Source organism: Bufo bufo, chromosome 4 (assembly GCF_905171765.1).
Source record: "Bufo bufo chromosome 4, aBufBuf1.1, whole genome shotgun sequence".
Lineage (NCBI taxonomy): Eukaryota > Metazoa > Chordata > Amphibia > Anura > Bufonidae > Bufo > Bufo bufo.
In genome coordinates, this window is record NC_053392.1 from 452,953,336 (window position 1) to 452,973,865 (window position 20,530).

Sequence of the window (20,530 nt, forward strand, 5' to 3'; positions counted from 1 at the left end):
TGATGCCCGAATCATATGCAGCATGAAATCCTGATAGGCACCCTGGTAGGAAACAAATATCTTGCAGCATTTCAGCACACACATGGGCCCCGATAGACACAATTAAGAATAGAATGTGACATACCAAAGATATTTTTTGTGGCTGCCAAGTCAATTTCCGAAATCCAGCTATTTTGTGGGTGTTCCTACGGAGCACATTGTTTTTGGCCTGAATCAGGGTACTTTCACACTTGCGGCAGAGGATTCCGACAGGCAGTTCCGTCGCCGGATCCGTCAAAACATATGCAAACTGATTGCATTTGTCAGACGGCTGATCTGTATGACAAATGCATTAAAATTCCGGATCCGTCTCTCCGGTGCATTAGGATAAAACTGATCAGTTCTTTTCCGGTATTGAGCACCTAGGACAGAACTTAATACAGGAAAGACCCCAAAATTACTGCACTCCACTCCTCACCTGCTATAGCTGCAGTAGATGAAAATAAGTCAGAATTTGAGATGAGCGAATCAGTGAAGATTCGTTTCAGGTCTGGTCGGCCAAATTTTTTAAAAGTTCGATTCGGACCAAATAGAAGTTGCTCCAATGGCCTGAAAGCTGGTATAAAACCTCCTCTAGCCTCCTATGACTTATAAAAAAAAAAAATTTAACTAAAAAAGAGAGGTTTTCCTAAAAATGATTATTTTTTCCCCTCCCTCCAGCTCTGGCACGCAATGACAGCAACAGTAAATGAATGGGACTGACATACAAAGCTATGGGTAAACACAAATTTTACTGTTACAGCAAGTTTATAAAGACACCCCAACGGCATGTCTCATGCTTTTTGATATTCCAAAGCTTCCAAAACTTGTCCCTCATCGGGGAGGGGGGGGGCAGATAATGTTTAAACACACATTGTTTTATGAGATTTAAAAAATAAATAAAAAAAAAGGGACTTCTGGGAATGTGATGGTTGTCAAGTGGCATGATGCAGACCGCAGCCTCACAGAAAGTGATGGTTAGCAAGTGACATTAGTGGCATGATGCAGACCACGGCATGGAGCAGCCGTACACAACGTCATGGTAGGTAGACAGACAGACAGCAAGAGTGGCAAGATGGGGTGCCAGCAGCAAGGAGAGGTCTATTGATCACATTCAGCCTGCCTGGACTGTGAGAAAATTTCTGTATCGATTCAGTGATCACATACATTTATGTTGCGCCTTAAACTCATTTAACCTCCCTCCCCCTCAAGAAAATGTAAAAAAATTTCAACCGTGTGGAAAGTGAATACACAGAAACTGTCTCTCAGGAATTAGTGGCAGTGTCATAATGCATCGCAGGCTCCAACTTTGCCTGAACTTTAAGAAAATGACGGTATTGATGCAGTAATTCACAAAAATTCATCTGTGTTAACCCCCCGACTCCAAAGAATTTTACAATTTCAACCATGTGGAAAGTGAGTACACAGGACCCTCAGGCATTAGCGGCAGTGGCATGATACATTGCAGGCTCCAGCTTTTCCTGGACTGTGAGAAAACTTTGCTGTTGATACAATGATCATGTATATTAATGTTGTGTCTTAACCCCTTAAGGACTCAGCCCTATTTCACCTTAAGGACTTGGCCATTTTTTGCAAATCAAACCAGTGTCACTTTAAGTGCTGATAACTTTAAAACGCTTTGACTTATCCAGGCCGTTCTGAGATTGTTTTTTCGTCACATATTGTACTTCATGACACTGCTAAAATTGGGTCAAAAAAGTTAATTTTTTTGCATAAAAAAATACCATATTTACCAAAAATTTTGAAAAATTTGCAAATTTCAAAGTTTCAGTTTCTCTACTTCTGTAATACATAGTAATACCCCCAAAAATTTGGATGACTTTACATTCCCCATATGTCTACTTCATGTTTGTAGCATTTTGGGATTGATATTTTATTTTTTGGGGATGTTATAAGGCTTAGAAGTTTAGAAGCAAATCTTGAAATTTTTCAGAAATTTACAAAAACCAAATTTTTAGGGACCACTACAGGTCTGAAGTCACTTTGCGAGGCTTACATAATAGAAACCGCCCAAAAATGACCCCATTCTATAAACGACACCCCTCAAGGTATTCAAAACTGATTTTACAAGCTTTGTTAACCCTTTAGGTATTGCACAAGAGTTATTGGCAAATGGGGATGAAATTTGAGAATTTCATTTTTTTGCCTAATTTTCCATTTTAACCCATTTTTTCCACTAACAAAGCAAGGGTTAACAGATAAACAAGACTGTATCTTTATTGCCCTGACTCTGCCGTTTACAGAAACACCCCATATGTGGCCGTAAACTACTGTACGGGCACACAGTAGGGCGTAGAGTGAAAGGTGCGCCGTTTGGTTTTTGGAGGGCTGATTTTGCTGGACTGTTTTTTTGACACCATGTCCCATTTGAAGCCCCCTGATGCACCCCTAGAGTAGAAACTCCATAAAAGTGACCCCATCTAAGAAACTACACCCCTCAAGGTATTCAAAACTGATTTTACAAACTTTGTTAACCCTTTAGGTGTTGCACAAGAGTTATTGGCAAATGGGGATGAAATTTGAGAATTTCATTTTTTTGCCTAATTTTCCATTTTAACCCATTTTTTCCACTAACAAAGCAAGGGTTAACAGCCAAACAAGACTGTATCTTTATTGCCCTGACTCTGCCGTTTACAGAAACACCCCATATGTGGCCGTAAACTACTGTACGGCCACACAGCGGGGCGTAGAGTGAAAGGTGCGCCGTATGGTTTTTGGAAGCCAGATTTTGCTGGACTGTTTTTTTGACACCATGTCCCATTTGAAGCCCCCCTGATGCACCCCTAGAGTAGAAACTCCATAAAAGTGACCCCATCTAAGAAACTACACCCCTCAAGGTATTCAAAACTGATTTTACAAACTTTGTTAACCCTTTAGGTGTTGCACAAGATTTAATGGAAAATAGAGATACAATTTCAAAATTTCACTTTTTTGGCAGATTTTCCATTTTAATATTTTTTTTCCAGTAACAAAGCAAGGGTTAACAGCCAAACAAAACTCATTATTTATGGCCCTTATTCTGTAGTTTACAGAAACACCCCATATGTGGTCGTAAACCGCTGTACGGGCACACGGCAGGGCGCAGAAGGAAAGGAATGCCATACGGTTTTTGGAAGGCAGGTTTTGCTGGACTGTTTTTTTTTGACACCATGTCCCATTTGAAGCCCCCCTGATGCACCCCTAGAGTAGAAACTCCAAAAAAGTGACCCCATTTTAGAAAGTACGGAATAAGGTGGCAGCTTTGTTGGTACTAGTTTAGGGTACATATGATTTTTGGTTGCTCTATATTACACTTTTTGTGCGGCAAGGTAACAAGAAATAGCTTTTTTGGCACGTTTTTTTTTTTTTTGTTATTTACAACATTCATCTGACAGGTTAGATCATGTGGTAATTTTATAGAGCAGGTTGTCACGGACGCGGTGATACCTAATATGTATACCTTTTTTTTATTTATGTAAGTTTTATACAATAACTTCATTTTTAAAACCAAAAAAAGTTTTAGTGTCTCCATAGTCTAAGAGCCATAGTTTTTTCAGTTTTTGGGCGATTATCTTGAGTAGGGTCTCATTTTTTGCGGGATGAGATGACGGTTTAATTGGCACTATTTTGGGGTGCATATGACTTTTTGATCGCTTGTTATTACACTTTTTGTGACGTAAGATGACAAAAAATGGCTTTTTTTACACCGTTTTTATTTTTTATTTTTTACGGTGGTCACCTGAGGGGTTAGATCATGTGATATTCTTATAGAGCCGGTCGATACGGACGCGGCGATACCTAATATGTATACTTTATTTTTATTTATGTAAGTTTTACACAATGATTTCATTTTTGAAACAAAAAAAATCATGTTTTAGTGTTTCTTTAGTCTGAGAGCCATAGTTTTTTCAGTTTTTGGGCGATTATCTTGGGTAAGGTATGATTTTTGCGGGATGAGATGACGGTTTGATTGGTACTATTTTGGCGTACATGTGACTTTTTTGATCACTTTTATTACCTTTTTTGGGAAGTAAGGTGGGCAAAATTTCAATTTTCTCATAGTTTTTATTTTTTTATTTTTATGGTGTTCACCGTGCGGGGAAAGTAACATGACCGTTTTATAGATCAGGTCGTTACGGACGCGGCGATACCTAATATGTGTAGTGTATTTTTTTTTTTTTTTTTTTATTCAGTGATGAATGTTTTTTTTTTTATCTTAACTTTTTTCACTTTTTTTAACTTTTTTTTTGACCCAGACCCACTTGGTTCTGGAAGATCCAGTGGGTCTGATGTCTGTATAATACAGTACAGTACAATATATATTGTTCTATACTGTATTTTACTTACACTGAACAGATCTATGCTTTCAGCATAGATCTGTTCAGCACCATGGACAGCAGGACGCCTGAGCAGGCGTCCTGTTGCCATGGGAACCTTCCCCGTCTGCTCAGAACTTCGCAGACGGGGAAGGGTAAGCACAGGGCTGAGGGGGGCTCTCTGGGGGCTCTCTCCCTCTCCATCGGGGGGCTGCAAAGGCACAGCAGCCCCCCGATGGAGAGGGAGGGAGCTCCCTGACCGACGACAGTTAACTTTTTCCATACAGCGGTCCGTACGGACCGCGGTATGGAAAGGGTTAAACGGCTGACATCTTCACAGATGTCAGCCATTTATACCAGGGTGCCAGCAATGTGCTGGCACCCTGGTATAACCACTAGAAGCCAACGATCATTCATGGGGAGGCGGGCGGGGGATCGCGATCCCGCCTGCCGCACCGCCCGCCTCCCGCACCGCCCCCACCGCATGCGACACCCCCCCCCGCACCACCCGCCGGCATAAAATCGTGCAGGGGTGAAGGGGGGGGTGAAAAATATTGATTATAGGCACTCAAAAGTTTCTGATCCCCGCGGTCAGGGACCGCGGGCATCAGAAACTGCAAAAAGCGCAGCAAACCGCAGGTCTGAATTGACCTGCGGTTTGCTGCGATCGCCGACACGGGGGGGTCACATGACCCCCCCTGGCGTTGTCACAGGATGCCGGCTGAAGGATTTCAGCCGAAATCCCGTTCCGTTTAACCCCTCGGGCGCCGGAATACTGAGTTCAAGCTAGGACGTACCGGTACGCCCTGAGTCCTTAAGGACTCGGGAAATAGGGCGTACCGATACGCCCTGCGTCCTTAAGGGGTTAAAGAAAATTGCCCCCCCCCCCACCATATATTTTAAACCCTTAATACAGAGGAGCTTTGCCCGCCCGATCCGAGGCAGGGGTCCGGCACTCACTGAGAGCCGGACCCTTGCTGTATGCGCCGGCATCGGTGAAATCACCGATGCCGGCGCATTAATCCAGGGCTTGACAAATTTCCTTGGAATCTAGGAGCCAGCTAAAAAAGTTAGAAGCCAGGTGGAGCCGCGTCATAAAGTCCCCAGTAGATGCCCCCATAGTGCCCCCCCCCCACTTCTCCATAAAGCCCTCCCCCCAATAATGCTGTATACCATGTTACATATGCAGTGTACATGAGCTGTATAGTATGATATATGCAGTATACAGGACCATGATATATGTACAGTATATAGGACTATGACATACAGTGTAGGGGTGGGGTGGGTGATATGGCCTAAAATCTATATTGCGATATAATTTTAAGCATGTGCGATATGCGATATATATTGCAATATATTGTTTTCTATATTTGGGGGGTGTTTAAACTTTTTTTAATTTTTTTTTTTAAACTTTTTATTTAATAACTATTAGCCTCCTTAAGGGCTAGAACCCTTGTCATATTCACCCTAATAGAGCTCTATTAGGGTGAATAGGACTTTACACTCTCCCTGCTGCCCTGTGCTTTGTGCTCACAACAGCAGGGAGCTGACCATGGCAGCCAGCCTATCATGTGCCCCCCAGCCCCTGATCAGCCCCTCCAGCCTCCGATCAGCCCCTCCCTCTTATCAGCCCCCTCTGGTAACAAACCCAGCCCCCCTCCCTCCCCAGTATTAATCATTGGTGGCAGTGGCCACAGGGTCCCCCTCCTCCTCCCCCCTCATCATTGGTGGCAGTGGGCAGTTCCGATCGGAGTCCCAGCAGTGTAATGCTGGGGCTCCGATCGGTTACCATGGCAGCCAGGACGCTACTGAAGTCCTGGCTGCGATGGTATTTTAGTGAGCAGCATTATACTCACGTGCGCAGTGATCGCCGTGAGCTCCTTCTTCTCATAGGTCTGTGAGCCGCACAGACAGAAGAAGGAGCGACCGGCGGCCACGGCGCACGTGAGTATAATGCTGCTCACTAACATACCATGGCAGCCAGGACTTCAGTAACGTGACTCCTGGCTGCCATGGTAACCGATCGGAGCCCCAGCATTACACTGCTGGGACTCCGATCGGAACTGCCCACTGCCACCAATGAAGACAAACATTTCCGGCACCCGACCTCTGACAGGACGCTGTGATCCGCGCGATTAACCCCTCAAGCGGTCGGCGCTGACTGCGGCACGTGCAGACTTCAGACGTGTGCAAGGTGTCCATCGGGTCCCCGCGTTGCTGTGACAGGGACCCGATGGCAGCCCGATGCCTTCCTTAGGCATTGTGGCTGCCTTCCGGGAGAGCCTGTGCAATCCAGCCCCCTGGATCTCACAGGCAGGGAGCTGTAAGTGTATTACACTCAGTAATACACTTACAGCCAATTCCTTACAATACAGAAGTATTGTAATGCATTGTAAAGGTGATCAGATCCCCAAATGTTGAAGTCCAAGAGTGGGACAAAAGATAGTGAAAAAAGGAGTTGAAAAAAATAAAAAAAAAATAAAATAAAAATAGACATATTGGGTATCGCCGGGTCCATATTGACTCGCTCTATAAAAATATCACATGACCTATGCATCAAAAAGTCATATGCACCCCAAAATAGTACAAGTCATCTCATCCCGCAAAAATGATACCCTACCTAAGACAATCACCCAAAAACTGAAAAAAAGCTATGGCTCTCAGACTATGGAGACACTGAAACACTGTACACTGAAAATAAATAAAAAATAAAACCAGTGCCAAAAACAGCCTCACAAAAAGTGTAATATAGCGCAACCAAAAATCATATGTACCCTAAAATAGTACTAGCAAAACTGCCACCTTATCCCATAGTTTCCAAAATGGGGTCTTTTTTGGAGTCTCTACTCTAGGGATGCATCAGGGGGGTCTTCAAATGTGACATGGCAGTTTAAAATTATCCCAGTGAAATCTGCCTTCTAAAAACCATATGGCGTTCCTTTCCTTATGCGCCCTGCCGTGTGCCCGTACAGCAGTTTACGACTACATATGGGGTGTTTCTGTAAACTAAAGAATCAGGGCAATAAATGTTGAGTTTTGTTTGGCTGTTAACCTTTGCTTTGTTAGTGGAAAAAAATGGATTAAAAATGAAAATCTGCCAAGAAAGTGAAATTCTGAAATTTCATTTCCATTTTCCATTAATTCTTATGGAACACCTAAAGGGTTAACAAAGTTTGTAAAATAGGATTTGAATACCTTGAGGGGTGTAGTTTCTAAAATAGGGTCATTTTTGGGTGGTTTCTATTATGTAAGCCTCACAAAGTGACTTCAGACCTGAACTGGTCCTTAAAAAGTGGGTTTTTGAAAATTTCAGAAAAATTTCAAGATTTGCTTCTAAACTTTTAAGCCTTCTAAAGTCCCCAAAAAATAAAATGGCATTCATAAAATTATCGTAACATGAAGTAGACATATGGGGAATGTAAAGTAGTAACTATTTTTGGAGTTTTATAAATAAAAATGACATTTTTGACTTAATTTTACCACTGTCATGAAGAACAATATGTGATGAGAAAACGATCTCAGAATGGCCTGGATAAGTAAAAGCGTTTTAAAGTTATTACCACATAAAGTGACATGTCAGATTTGCTAAAAATGGCCTGGGCACAAAGGTGAAAACTGGCTTGGTCCTGAAAGGGTTAAAATTTCAACCTTGTGGAAAGTAAATACACAAACTGGTTTGAGAGGCATTAGTAGCATGATGCAAGCTGCAGCAGCAGCAGCTGTATAGAATGTGATAATAGGAAAACAAAAAGCAACAGTGGCAAGATGGGGCACCACCAGCAAGGAGAGATGGGCAAGGTCTATACATCGGAATCAGAGTGTGAAAATTCTCCTGAATACAGGCTTGGTTCATTTAGACAGCGATGCCCAACCTGCAGCCCTCCAGCTGTTGCAAAACTACAACTCCCAGCATGCCCGGACAGACTGCAGCTATCAGCCTACAGCAGGGCATGGTGGAAGTTTTACAACAGCTGGAGGGTTGAGCAACCCCAATTTAGACAAAAGTGATCTTTTAAACCCCGGAGGACGACAACTTTGTCTGTTTGGAGGCGTCACCACGCCCCTGCTGCAGTGAAAACCTCTCCAAGTTGACACTGAAGGCCTGGCAAGAAAGAAGATAGAGTGTGCTATGCCAGTTCAGGCCACTGTTCCAGTCTGCCTGCCCAGAAATCCATGGGGTCAGGGAACATGGTATGTGCCAGAGAGTGGTCAGAGCTTAAGTAGGCCTGACTAGGTGTTCAGACGGCAGCTTTTGGCTTGCTGACTGCCCTCTGCCAGGCGTGGAACCTGGAAAAACTGCTCCAACATGTCGAGACTAAAATGGCTGCTGCATTTTCTGCTGCTCGTGGCTGCGGGAGGGGGTTGACTCTGTGAGGGGCAGAGGGGGGCCTCCCATTCAGACATGCTTGCTGCAGGCTTATACACAGTGTTTTGTGGTAGTAATATAATTTTCTCTCCCTTTCTGCCAGAGGAAAACATTCCCCCATTTTGCCTTGGTAGCCAGGGACTAAAAGCATGGCTATCCAGAAATCATCAGACTGATGTCACCGAACTGCCTGTCACTGTGTAAGCAAGCGAGTGTACAGGTCGCCATACTGGCCAGCGTGCCCGAGCAGCCAGTTCTTTCCAACTCCGCCCACCACTGAGACAATTGGGTGTAGTCATCCTCTTTCTCCTCCAACTCCTCTTCCTCCTACTCAAGTGGCAGCACCTCCTCCCCCATTGGAGTTTCTCATTGTGCATAAGCATCAATGTCTCTTCAAAAATACATATGAGGGACCTCGCTTCATGGCGGTTGCTTCTGAATAGAGCTCCCGTCACCAAGCTCTCCATAAGCTTATCTACAGCGCGTTTTGCCCACTATGGTGAAGATTCAACCTAAGGAGTTAGCAGTGAAGATGTCCAGCGTGAGTAAAATCGCTAAACAGGACAAATCCATGGAGAAATACCTGAATAAACCGAGACCTCGCGCAGATACAGTGCAGCCCAAGATGGCGCAGGCTGGCGCGAAGCTGAGGGACGGAGGGGCCGGTGGCCTGATGGATAGTTCGGATGCAGAAGAGGATTATACTACTGCCTCTTCAGGAGCTACAGCAGATCCTCCGCTGACTGCAGCTTACCTGGACTTAGCCCTGAGCAAGGCTTTGGCCCGCTAGCTGAAGATCTTTCCCACATTAAAGCGGATATCCGCCATATTGGCGACAGGGTTGAAACCCTGGAACAGCGGGGTGAGGATCAGCAAAACTTCAATGTCGCGGTCAGACAATCATTGACCTCATGTCAAGCGGCTCTGAATGACTCCATCGCAATGATAGAGGATCAAGAGAATAGAAGCCGGAGGAAGAACTTACGGATAAGAGGTCTTCCAGAAGCTCCTGATAAGGAAAATTTATTCAGCATTATGAAGGAACTTTTCACCTTCCTGGTAGGTGCTGACCGGGCCACATCTATAATAGTGGAGCGTGTGCATCGTTCCCTCCGACCCAAGCCCTCACCCTCAGAGAACCCGAGGGATATCATTTGTGGGTTACTCAGTTATAGAGACACGGAGGCTTTACTGAAGAAAGTGCGGGATCTCCCTGATGTCTTTATTGGGAGTGCAGAAGTCCAGGTGTTTCAAGATATCTCTCCATCTACGCTACAGAAGAGAAGGGTGATGAAACCCCTAACCGTGGCACTGAGAGAAGCTGGGATTAACTACCGCTGGTTATTCCCATTCGGTCTCCTGATCTCCACAAGGAATAGAAGATTTACCATTCATACCCCAAGTGATCTGGAGCAAATATGGGAACCCTTGGGCCTCACCCCGATTAAGCTCCCGTCATGGCTCCCAGTCTCTATCATACCTGATTCGCCTGGTATCAAAGCTCCGTCTAGCTGGTCCACCGTCAGGAGACAAAAGTCCCTTAACCCCTTCCCATCTGGGCCCTTTGCCCCCTTCCTGACCAGGCCAAATTTTGCAAAACTGACATATCTCACTTTATGTGGTAATAACTTTGGAACACCTTTATTTATCCAAGTCATTCAGAGATTGTTTTCTCGTGACACATTGTACTTCATGATAGTCATAAATTTGAGTCAAAATATTTCACCTTTATTTATGAAAAAATCCCAAATTTACCCAAAAATTAGAAAAATTCGCAATTTTCTAAATTTCAATTTCTCTGCTTTCAAAACAGAAAGTGATACCTCATAAAATAGTTATTATTTAACATTTCCCATATGTCTACTTTATGTTGGCATCATTTTGGAAATGTCATTTTATTTTTTTAGGACGTTAGAAGGCTTAGAAGTTTAGAAGCAATTCTTCAAATTTGTAAGAAAATTGCCAAAACCCACTTTATAAGGACCAGTTCAGGTCTGAAGTCACTTTGTGGGGCCTACATAGTGGATACCCCCATAAATGACCCCATTGTAGAAACTACACCCCTCAAGGTATTCAAAACCGATTTTACAAACTTTGTTAACCCTTTAGGCGTTCCACAAGAATTAAAGGAAAATGGAGATCAAATTTTTAAATTTCACTTTTTTGGCAGATTTTCCATTTTAATCAATTTTTTTCTTTAACACATCGATGGTTAACAGCCAAACAAAACTCAATATTTATTACCCAGATTCTGCGGTTTACAGAAACACCCCACATGTGGTCGTAAACTGCTGTATGGGCACACGGCAGGGCGCAGAAGGAAAGGAACTCCACATGGTTTTTAGACGCCATGTCCCATTTGAAGCCCCCTGATGCACCCTTACAGTAGAAACTCCCAAGAAGTGACCCCATTTTGGAAACTAGGGGATAAGGTGCCAGTTTTATTAGTACTATTTTTGGGTACATATGATTTTTTGATCATTCATTATAACACTTTATGGGGCAAGGTGACCAAAAAATTGGTTGTTTTAGCACAGTTTCTATTTATTTATTTTTACAGCGTTCACCTGAGGGGTTCAGTCAAGTGACATTTTTATAGAGCAGATTGTTACGGACGTGGCGATACCTAATATGTATACTTTTTCTCATTTATTAAAGTTTTACACAATAATAGCATTTTTGAAACCAAAAAATTATGTTTTAATGTGTCCATGTTCTGAGAGCTATAGTTTTTTTATTTTTTGAGAGATTTTCTTATGTAGGGGCTCATTTTTTGCGGGATGAGGTGACGGTTTTATTGGTACTATTTTGTGGGACATACGCGTTTTTGATCACTTGGTGTTGCACCTTTTGTGATGCAAGGTGACAAAAATTGCTTGTTTCGACACAGTTTTTTTTATTTATTTTTTACGGTGTTCACCCGAGGGGTTAGGTCATGTGATATTTTTATAGAGCTGGTTTTTACGGACGCGGCAATACCTAATATGTATACTTTTTTTTATTTGTTTCACTTTAACACAATAATAGCATTTTTGAAACAAAAAAAATGATGTTTTAGTGTCTCCATGTTCTAAGAGCTATAGTTTTTTTATTTTTTGAGAGATTTTCTTATGTAGGGGCTCATTTTTTGCGGGATGAGGTGACGGTTTTATTGGTACTATTTTGTGGGACATACGCGTTTTTGATCACTTGGTGTTGCACCTTTTGTGATGCAAGGTGACAAAAATTGCTTGTTTTGACACAGTTTTTTTTATTTTTTACGGTGTTCACCCGAGGGGTTAGGTCATGTGATATTTTTATAGAGCTGGTTTTTACGGATGCGGCAATACTAAATATGTCTATTTTATTTTATTTTTTCTATTTTATTTTTTTTTTTTTATTCCTTACTTGGGATTTTTTTTTTTTTTACATGTGAACCTTTTTTTATTTTATTTTTTCAACACTTTATTTTATTTTTATTTTATTTTACACTTTTCGTCCCCCATAAGGTCATACAAGACCTCTGGGGGACATTTACTTCACTTTTTTTTTTTTTTTTTCACAGTTGATTTCTCCTGTAACTGGGGCTGAGATAGTAGCCCCAGTTACAGGACAAATGCACCCCTAGAGAGGCTGTACAGCAGCAATCCTGCGCTGTACAGCCTCACAGCAGGGCTGATCGAGGTCTCTGAGAGACCTCACACAGCCCCTGCACTCTCCGGTCCCGGCGGTCACATGACCGCCGGGCCGGAACAGGAAGCGCACAGCGCTTCCTGCTCTGCAGACACAGCGCTCGGTGAGCGCTGTGTCTGCAGCGATCGTGAAGACAGGGACACCTGGGCACTGTCCCTGCCTTATCTCTGGGTTGCCCTGCTGTCACTCACAGCGGGCAACCCGATCAGCAGCTGCACGATTAGCGTGCAGCTGCTATTTCTGACAGGACGTTTTAAAACGTGCTGTCAGAAATAGACGTCCACCCATAGGACGTTTATATCCTATGGGCGGACGTGAGGCGGTTAAACATGGCCATTCTCTTCAGCCTGACTCCAACGATTGAGAGAGAGAAGGAGTCATATTCCATTTATCATCATACCAGTTCCAGGAGTCTCTGAGGACTGCTTTACTTACCTGGTTGGACTCTCATTTTTCCTCGCTTTTATATGTTAACTACTAGTAGCATTAGTATTTTCTTATCCGCTGTATATGTCTATTCATAGAAGGAGGTAATTGTGAGCTTGCCCGCGTATGTTTGTTGGTTGAGTGGTCTACGATTTAGACCTGCATAGGTAGCTATCAGGCTTAGTTATGGCAGACTTATGTGGCATAAGCCAAGCAGTTACTTAGCCTCCAATGTTAGTAAGAAGGTTGCTCTGTGCTAAATACCTTATTGTGCTTTTTGCATACACCATAGAGGTGCAATCCTTAAGCCTATGTGTGGAGAGTCTGGGCGGATCAGGCTTCTTTTTCTCTTTTCTCTTTTTTGTTTTATCTGCCCCTGCTCCATTTCCATCGGAGCCATATATACCTACTATTTGTTCATTTTATTGTTCATTATGTTTACTTGTATGTTATCACAACTCTGGATCACTTACGTGAGCGGGTGTCTTTTAAGCGGACTACCTCCTGATAGATTGCTATGGCCCCGGTGAATTTAACAATAACCTCCCTCAATGTTAAGGGTTGCAACCACCCTGTTAAAAGGAGCCGTATTATGCAGTTGCTCAGGAGGGAGTCAGCAGACATCTTGCTACTGCAGGAAACCCACTTCAAGAAAGGACGCATCCCTAGCATGAATAAGTCCGGGTACTCCACTTGGTATCACGCATGTTTTGATAAAGCTTCTAGAGGAGTCAGTATAGGAGTACATAAAAACCTTCCTTTTGTAATGACCTCCATGATATCTGATCCTGAGGGAAGATATGTTCTATTGAAAGGTAGACTGGGCTCAAGAGAGGTTACGGTTTGCAATTTGTATGCGCCAAATAGTGGTACGGCTGGGTAGTTGTGCAGATTGCTCACCGTCATTTCACAGTTTTCATCTGGCCTTTTACTAATAGGAGGTGATTTTAACCTCACCTTGAACCCAGTACTTGACTCCTCGACGGGGAGATCGGCGGTCCCAGCCTCACTCCTGAGGAAATTGAACAAGTAATTACTTGATATGGGTTTGTGTGATGTGTGGAGGTCTTCCCATGGGGACACTAAAGATTATACTTTTTATTCAGTCCCTCACAAGTCCTACCATAGGTTGGACTATATATTTATTCCTGACAGGTCACTTGTCAATGTATGCAGGTCTGACATACTTGAGATCACGGTTTCTGATCACGCTCCTATAGTGTGTGTAGTAGCTCTTCCAGAATTAGAGGGATGTGAGTGGACATGGCGGATGAATCCCACGATTTTGGAATCTGCCTCACAGGTTACAACTCTTAGTGATAAATTGTCTGACTATTTTAGGTTTAATGACACTCCTGAGGTCTCCCCATCTTCTGTTTGGGAGGCTCATAAGTCAGTCATTCGGGGAGAAATTATTTCACTTAGCTCGCATCTTAAAAAGAAGAGACAGGAGCAAGTCACCTCACTACTTACTACAATAGCGGAATTGGAAGCATCCCACAAAAGCTCCTTGACTCCTGACATTCTTAAAACCTTGACTAGTCTGAGGAATGAATTAAAATCTGTTCTGAATATGAAGGCAGCCCAAGCCTACCTGAGACTTAGGAACAAACAATACGCCCACGGCGATAAAGGCAATAAGCTCATGTCTACCTTAGTAAAAAAACAGATACAACGCTCCTTTATCGGTCAAATGGTTGATGTAAAAGGTAAAAAACATACCTCCTCCTCAGGCATAGCGGGAATCTTTGCCAGATTCTACCAATCCCTCTATAACATTAGATCAGGGGAACGGGATGGGGAACCTACTCTCAGAGCCCAATCAATTAAAACCTTTCTGGATGCTCTAGATCTGTCGGTTATTCCTGAGGAAGCCAAAACCTCTCTTGTAGCCCCAATTACTTTGGAAGAAGTGAGCAGAATTTTATCTTCTGTTCCCAAAGGTAAAAGCCCGGGCCCAGACGGGTTACCTATTAATTATTATAAGAAATTCTTCCCCATTATAGGCCCCTATCTAGTTAAGTATTTTAACTCACTGCTTTCAGGTACCTTACCAACGAAACAAAACTTGGAAGCTTACATAGTGGTTATCCCGAAACCGGATAAGAACCCCGAATCTCCAGCAAGCTATAGACAAATTTCTCTGCTGAACGCAGATTTGAAGCTATGGGCAAAGATTTTGGCTCACAGAGTTGCTCCATTGTTGCCTGGGTTGGTGTCTCCTGAGCAGACGGGCTTTGTGGGGGGTAGAGAGTGCAGAGACAGTACATTCCGAGTCTTACAGGCAATTGATTATGCTCTAAAACGTGGATCCCCTCTCGCTTTGCTCAGTACAGATGCTGAGAAAGCATTTGACAGAGTGGATTGGGGTTTTATGCAAGCTACCCTTAAAAGATTTGGCTTTCCCCAGATCTTCATCTCTGCTGTGCTCTCTCTGTACTCCTCCCCCCATGCCAGAGTACGCGTAAATGGGTTATTATCCCCCTCATTCCCAATAACTAATGGGACTCGGCAAGGCTGCCCCCTTTCCCCCTCCCTTTTCATTCTATTCCTGGAGACACTGATCCAGGCAATACGGCAAGAAGAGGCGGTGGCGGGGCTACAAGTTGGCCCTGTGACACAAAGTGGCTGCATTTGCAGATGACATGCTCCTCCTGTTGTCTAAACCTGCGGCAGCTTTCCCTGCTTTACTTAAATTGCTGGAGACATTTGGGGAATTGTCCAATTTTAAAATAAACCTTGCCAAATGCAACGCTCTCTCCATTAATCTCCCCCACAATACCGTCTCAAACTTAGCCGCTAATTTCCCCTTTAGATGGGCTCCCTCTCATATCAGTTATTTGGGAATAAAAATCACCTCTAAGCCTTCACAGCTGTACAATCTTAATTATTCTCCTATCCTGACAGAGGTTAAAAAACAACTAGATGATTTACGTATCCCCTTCATGACCTGGCTTGGTAGGGTGCATATGATAAAGACCTATGTGCTTCCTAAAATTCTTTATACTATACAGACACTTCCAGTGTATGTCCCCGAACAATTCTTCACTGCTCTACGTAAAATTCTCTCCTCCTTTATCTGGAAACAAATTAAACCCAGAATTTCTCATGATATGCTGATACGCCAGAAACATAAGGGGGGAATCGGATTGCTGGATTTTAGGTACTATTATTTATCCTCCTTCCTTCGGCTACATTCAGAAATATTAAATCCTAATAATCTCAAATTAGGCTGTCAAATTGCGAGACAAGTTCTCACCCCTACTGAAATTACTAGACTGTGGAAGGTCAAAAGAGCCACTGGTTCACCCACACAACGGCACCGATGGGTCTTGTCGAATTCCTCACCCTTCTACCAAGGTGTCCTTTCAGCTTGGCAGAAGTTGTCGTATCTATTGGGTTTCCAGACACGCCCATCGCCTTACATGCCTATTAAACTCATCCCTTATTACATGCTTAATGGTTACTCAGATACATATGGTATGTGGTCAAGACTAGGGAATCACACTATTGGAGATGTACTGACCAACAACTGTGTACCACATGAAAGAGATCTTCGGGAGTCACTCAGGTTGGATAGATGGTCCACATTACATTATATCCACTTCAGCTTTTTCTGTAGGCAATTTCTGGACTTAACCCGCACTGCATACCTACCCTCCTGGTATGATGTCCTTTTGACAACAAATTCACCAGTGAAGAAAGCTCTTTCATTAATATACAATAAAACTTTGGAAGCTAACTCCGAGTCTACTCCCTCTTTTATAATTCAGTGGGAAAAGGATATGGGCGCCCCTCTTGAAGCAACGGATAGAGTGGACATTCTCCGTCATTCCCATAGCTACTCTAGGTGCGTCCGTATCCAGGAGAACTCATATAAACTTGTAACCCATTGGTATCGAGCCCCCGTTATTTTACATAAAATGGACCCCTCCTTCTCTCCTTATTGCTGGAGATGCCAAGGGGACTTGGGCATGAATTACCACGTGTGGTGGACATGCTCGGAAATTGCAGGATTTTGGGAAACGGTGTCAAAGGACATACAGTCTATCTGTTCTATTAGCACTCCTTTGACTCCCAAGACAGTTCTACTGAACCTGCCAACTAAAGATTATCCTCTTTCCAAAATTTCGCTAGTCCCTCACCTAATAGCGGCAGCCAAGATCCTTGTCCCACGACATTGGCTCTCAACAGTACCTCCGTCTAGAGGGGAGTGGATAGATAGAGTTGGAGAGATTTGTAGATTTGAGGAGTTATCCAGCTGGGAAACTTTCACTCATGATAAATTTCTTAAACAATGGGCTCCTTGGTTTGCCTGGTGTGGCTCCCACGGGTAAGGTAACTCGTTGCATCTGCTTTTTCACCTGATCTAGTCCGTCTGCTATGGTCTCCTGACTGCCCCAACTAATTAGCCCTTATATATTGTAGACTGCCTATTCCCTTTTACTGTAGTAGGGAATTTTGCTCATCTGAATTCACCATACCAACCGCAGTAACACTGTCTTGCCCCTTATTTATGTGATCCACGATTTGTGTGTCGTTTAAGTTTATTGTTTAATGTGTGTTATTTTATTGTTTAATTGTATAACTGATAGCCTGTCCAGTTGTTTCAGGCATATGATGAACAGGGAAATAACACTGCTGATGTGATACTCTATTGCTGTGTTGTATGTACACAATCTGAAATGTATACCCTGTATCAACTTGTCCTGTCTCAATAAACAAAGATTTGAAAGAAAAAAAAAAAAAAAGAAAAATACATATGAGGGGGATGAGGGACAACAGCATGATCAGCATGAGCTGACATATTCCCTGCTGAGGTGGTCTGATGCATGACCAAATTGTCCACGGCATTCTGTTGCTCGTGCAGACACTCGAGCATGGGCAATGTTGAATTCCAGCGAGTTGGAATGCTGCAAGTGCTGGAGAGTGTTCCTCACCACGTGAGAATAGCTGAAAAGAGGGACAGTCTCCTGGACATTGCCAGCACCTTTAACAAGCCAGCCGACATTTATTTATTTTTTTAAAAGGACATGCAGCGAGCATATGCTATTTTTGCTGAACACCTTTCCCAGTTGGAGTCCGTGAGATGACAGCCAGAGGGATGTTTGTTGCTTAATGCACTTGACCATCTGCTCTCCCAGGGCGATCAGCTCCAACAAGGTGTGGCAACGCATGACTTTGCATTATACTCTCCTGATGAAGAGGGCTGTGCGCCCTTGAAATGCGTTGACATAATAATACAAGTTTTCCTTTACCAAGAACCCACTGGTATCTAGTTTCCTGGCTACAGCGCCGATCAAAAAAGGTTCACATCATTACTTTTTCTACACAGATTTTCCTATCCCAACGGCCCAATCTGAGGCACGGGCAAAGAACCTTGGCAGCAGTACAGGTATCCCGCACGCTGAACGGCAAAATACCAGCAAGGCTAATTACAGATGTTGTGGCGTGACACACCTAACGGTAAGCACAACTTTATAATTGACATCTAACCCTGTGATACAGCGACACACATGAGGCACGGCCTCCCGTTCTCTTCCTTTTTTCTAACGCATGACTTGACACATGTGACAGGAAGGATGGGTAGCGTGACTGACGCTGTGCCCTGCTTCTGTTAGGGACAGGACCATGTCCGTGGAGGAGGCAGGTAAGTGCCTCCTGTGGGAGCCAGCCCCATGCTATGGTAGGAAGGGGTCAAAAGGACCAGGAGAAGAATGACAGACTTGTTTTGATTGGGAAAGCTGGCCTGTTGTATTTTCCACAAAGGATCCGCTGTTATTGCCTCATGTGCTGCAGTGTACCTATAATGGTGTATGAATGGCCAAGGCTTATTTTAATCCTGCAGATCCTTGTGAAGAAAAAGCGCCATATGGGAGTTGCTTGCACAGAGCTACAGGCAGCCAAGCTGGGCTTAGCTCTGGGACCTTTTGGGCCTAACCCACCCACAGCATCAGCTCCATCACAGATCCTGATGCAGACCTGGCCCTGGCTGTTCTTTGTTATCTTATTGCTGCCGCCACCACCCTTCTCCCCTAATGTTGCCTCCTCCTCAGAATCCTGATCTCAGGACCTGTCCAGCACACAATCATCATCGGAGGTCTCACCCTCTGCCGTTTTTATCAGACTATGAGACATCATGATGGGCTCCTGGGCCCCTCTCCCCTGCGTTTTGCCCGACTGCCACTGTTGCTGCCCCCACCGCCAGTGCAGTGGCTACAGGTGTCACTATTCCCACCTCCATCACGCCAGGTATGCATGGGGTCAGGAGCCTCCTCTCCAAACGTATCCTCAGGACAGATCAAATTAGGAGGGTTTTCGCACAATTCATCAACAGAGACTCTCTTGACTATCTGCTGTAGGGAGTGGTGAGGTTTTCTTGCCACTTCTCAGAAAAAAGGAAGGTACCCCGCTAGGAATGGGCAGTGAAGACTGAGAAGACTACACTGAAAGCCTTTTTTGGGGCTGCTAGGTGGAGGAGCAGGAGTAATGCTGTGATCCCTGGCTCCACGTCATGGTCTCGGACTCTCACGTCACCTCCACGTCATCCTGCTGCGAAATGAGAGGAGGAGTGAGCCATGCAATCCACAATCTCATCCTTTTTCTCCTCAACTATAATGTTGCGCCTTCCCGAAGCCAGCAGGAACTACTGTGACCTACTACTGCCGTTACTGGCTCAATTCATGCTGCTACTACCCACATTCTGGCTCTTTCGTTTGGAAGCCTTTCGTAGCCTGGTAATTTTTGGGCCTCTCAGATAATTTTGTGTACCCTGTGTATTGGTGTAATAATCACACATATATATATATATATATATATATATATATATATATATATATATGCTGCTAGTTTAAATATAATCAACTGAAAAAAAAAAAAAAAAAAAAAAAAAAAAAGATTAAAAACATGTGAAATAAAGAAACTGATTTGGGCCTAATCACTCCCAGATACTTTTGTGTGCTACCTTGTCTATTGATATAGCAAGTATATACACTGCTCAAAAAAATTAAGGGAACACAAAAATAACACATCCTAGATCTGAATTAATTTAATATTCTTCTGAAATACTTTGTTCTTTACATAGTTGAATGTGCTGACAACAAAATCACACAAAAATAAAAAAATGGAAATCAAATTTTTCAACCCATGGAGGTCTGGATTTGGAGTCACACTCAAAATTAAAGTGGAAAAACATACTACAGGCTGATCCAACTTTGATGTAATGTCCTTAAAACAAGTCAAAATAAGGCTCAGTAGTGTGTGTGGCCTCCACGTGCCTGTATGACCTCCCTACAACGCCTGTGCATGCTCCTGATGAGGTGGCGGACGGTCTCCTGAGGGATCTCCTCCCAGACCTGGACTAAAGCATCTGCCAACTCCTGGACAGTCTGTGGTGCAACATGACGTTGGTGGATAGAGCGAGACATGATGTCCCAGATGTGCTCAATTGGATTCAGGTCTGGGGAACGGGCGGGCCAGTCCATAGCATCAATGCCTTCGTCTTGCAGGAACTGCTGACACACTCCAGCCACATAAGGTCTAGCAATGTCTTGCATTAGGAGGAACCCAGGGCCAATCGCACCAGCATATGGTCTCACAAGGGGTCTGAGGATCTCATCTCGGTACCTAATGGCAGTCAGGCTACCTCTGGCGAGCACATGGAGGGCTGTGCGCCCCTCCAAAGAAATGCCACCCCACACCATTACTGACCCAATGCCAAACCGGTCATGCT

At 43.8% G+C, this 20,530-nt stretch overlaps 1 protein-coding gene across 3 annotated transcripts in view; it reads right to left on the reverse strand.

The window, feature by feature from the left end:
- COG2 (component of oligomeric golgi complex 2) overlaps positions 1–20,530 on the reverse strand; it is a 329,606-nt gene that overhangs the window by 32,415 nt on the left and 276,661 nt on the right. The window lies entirely within an intron of this gene.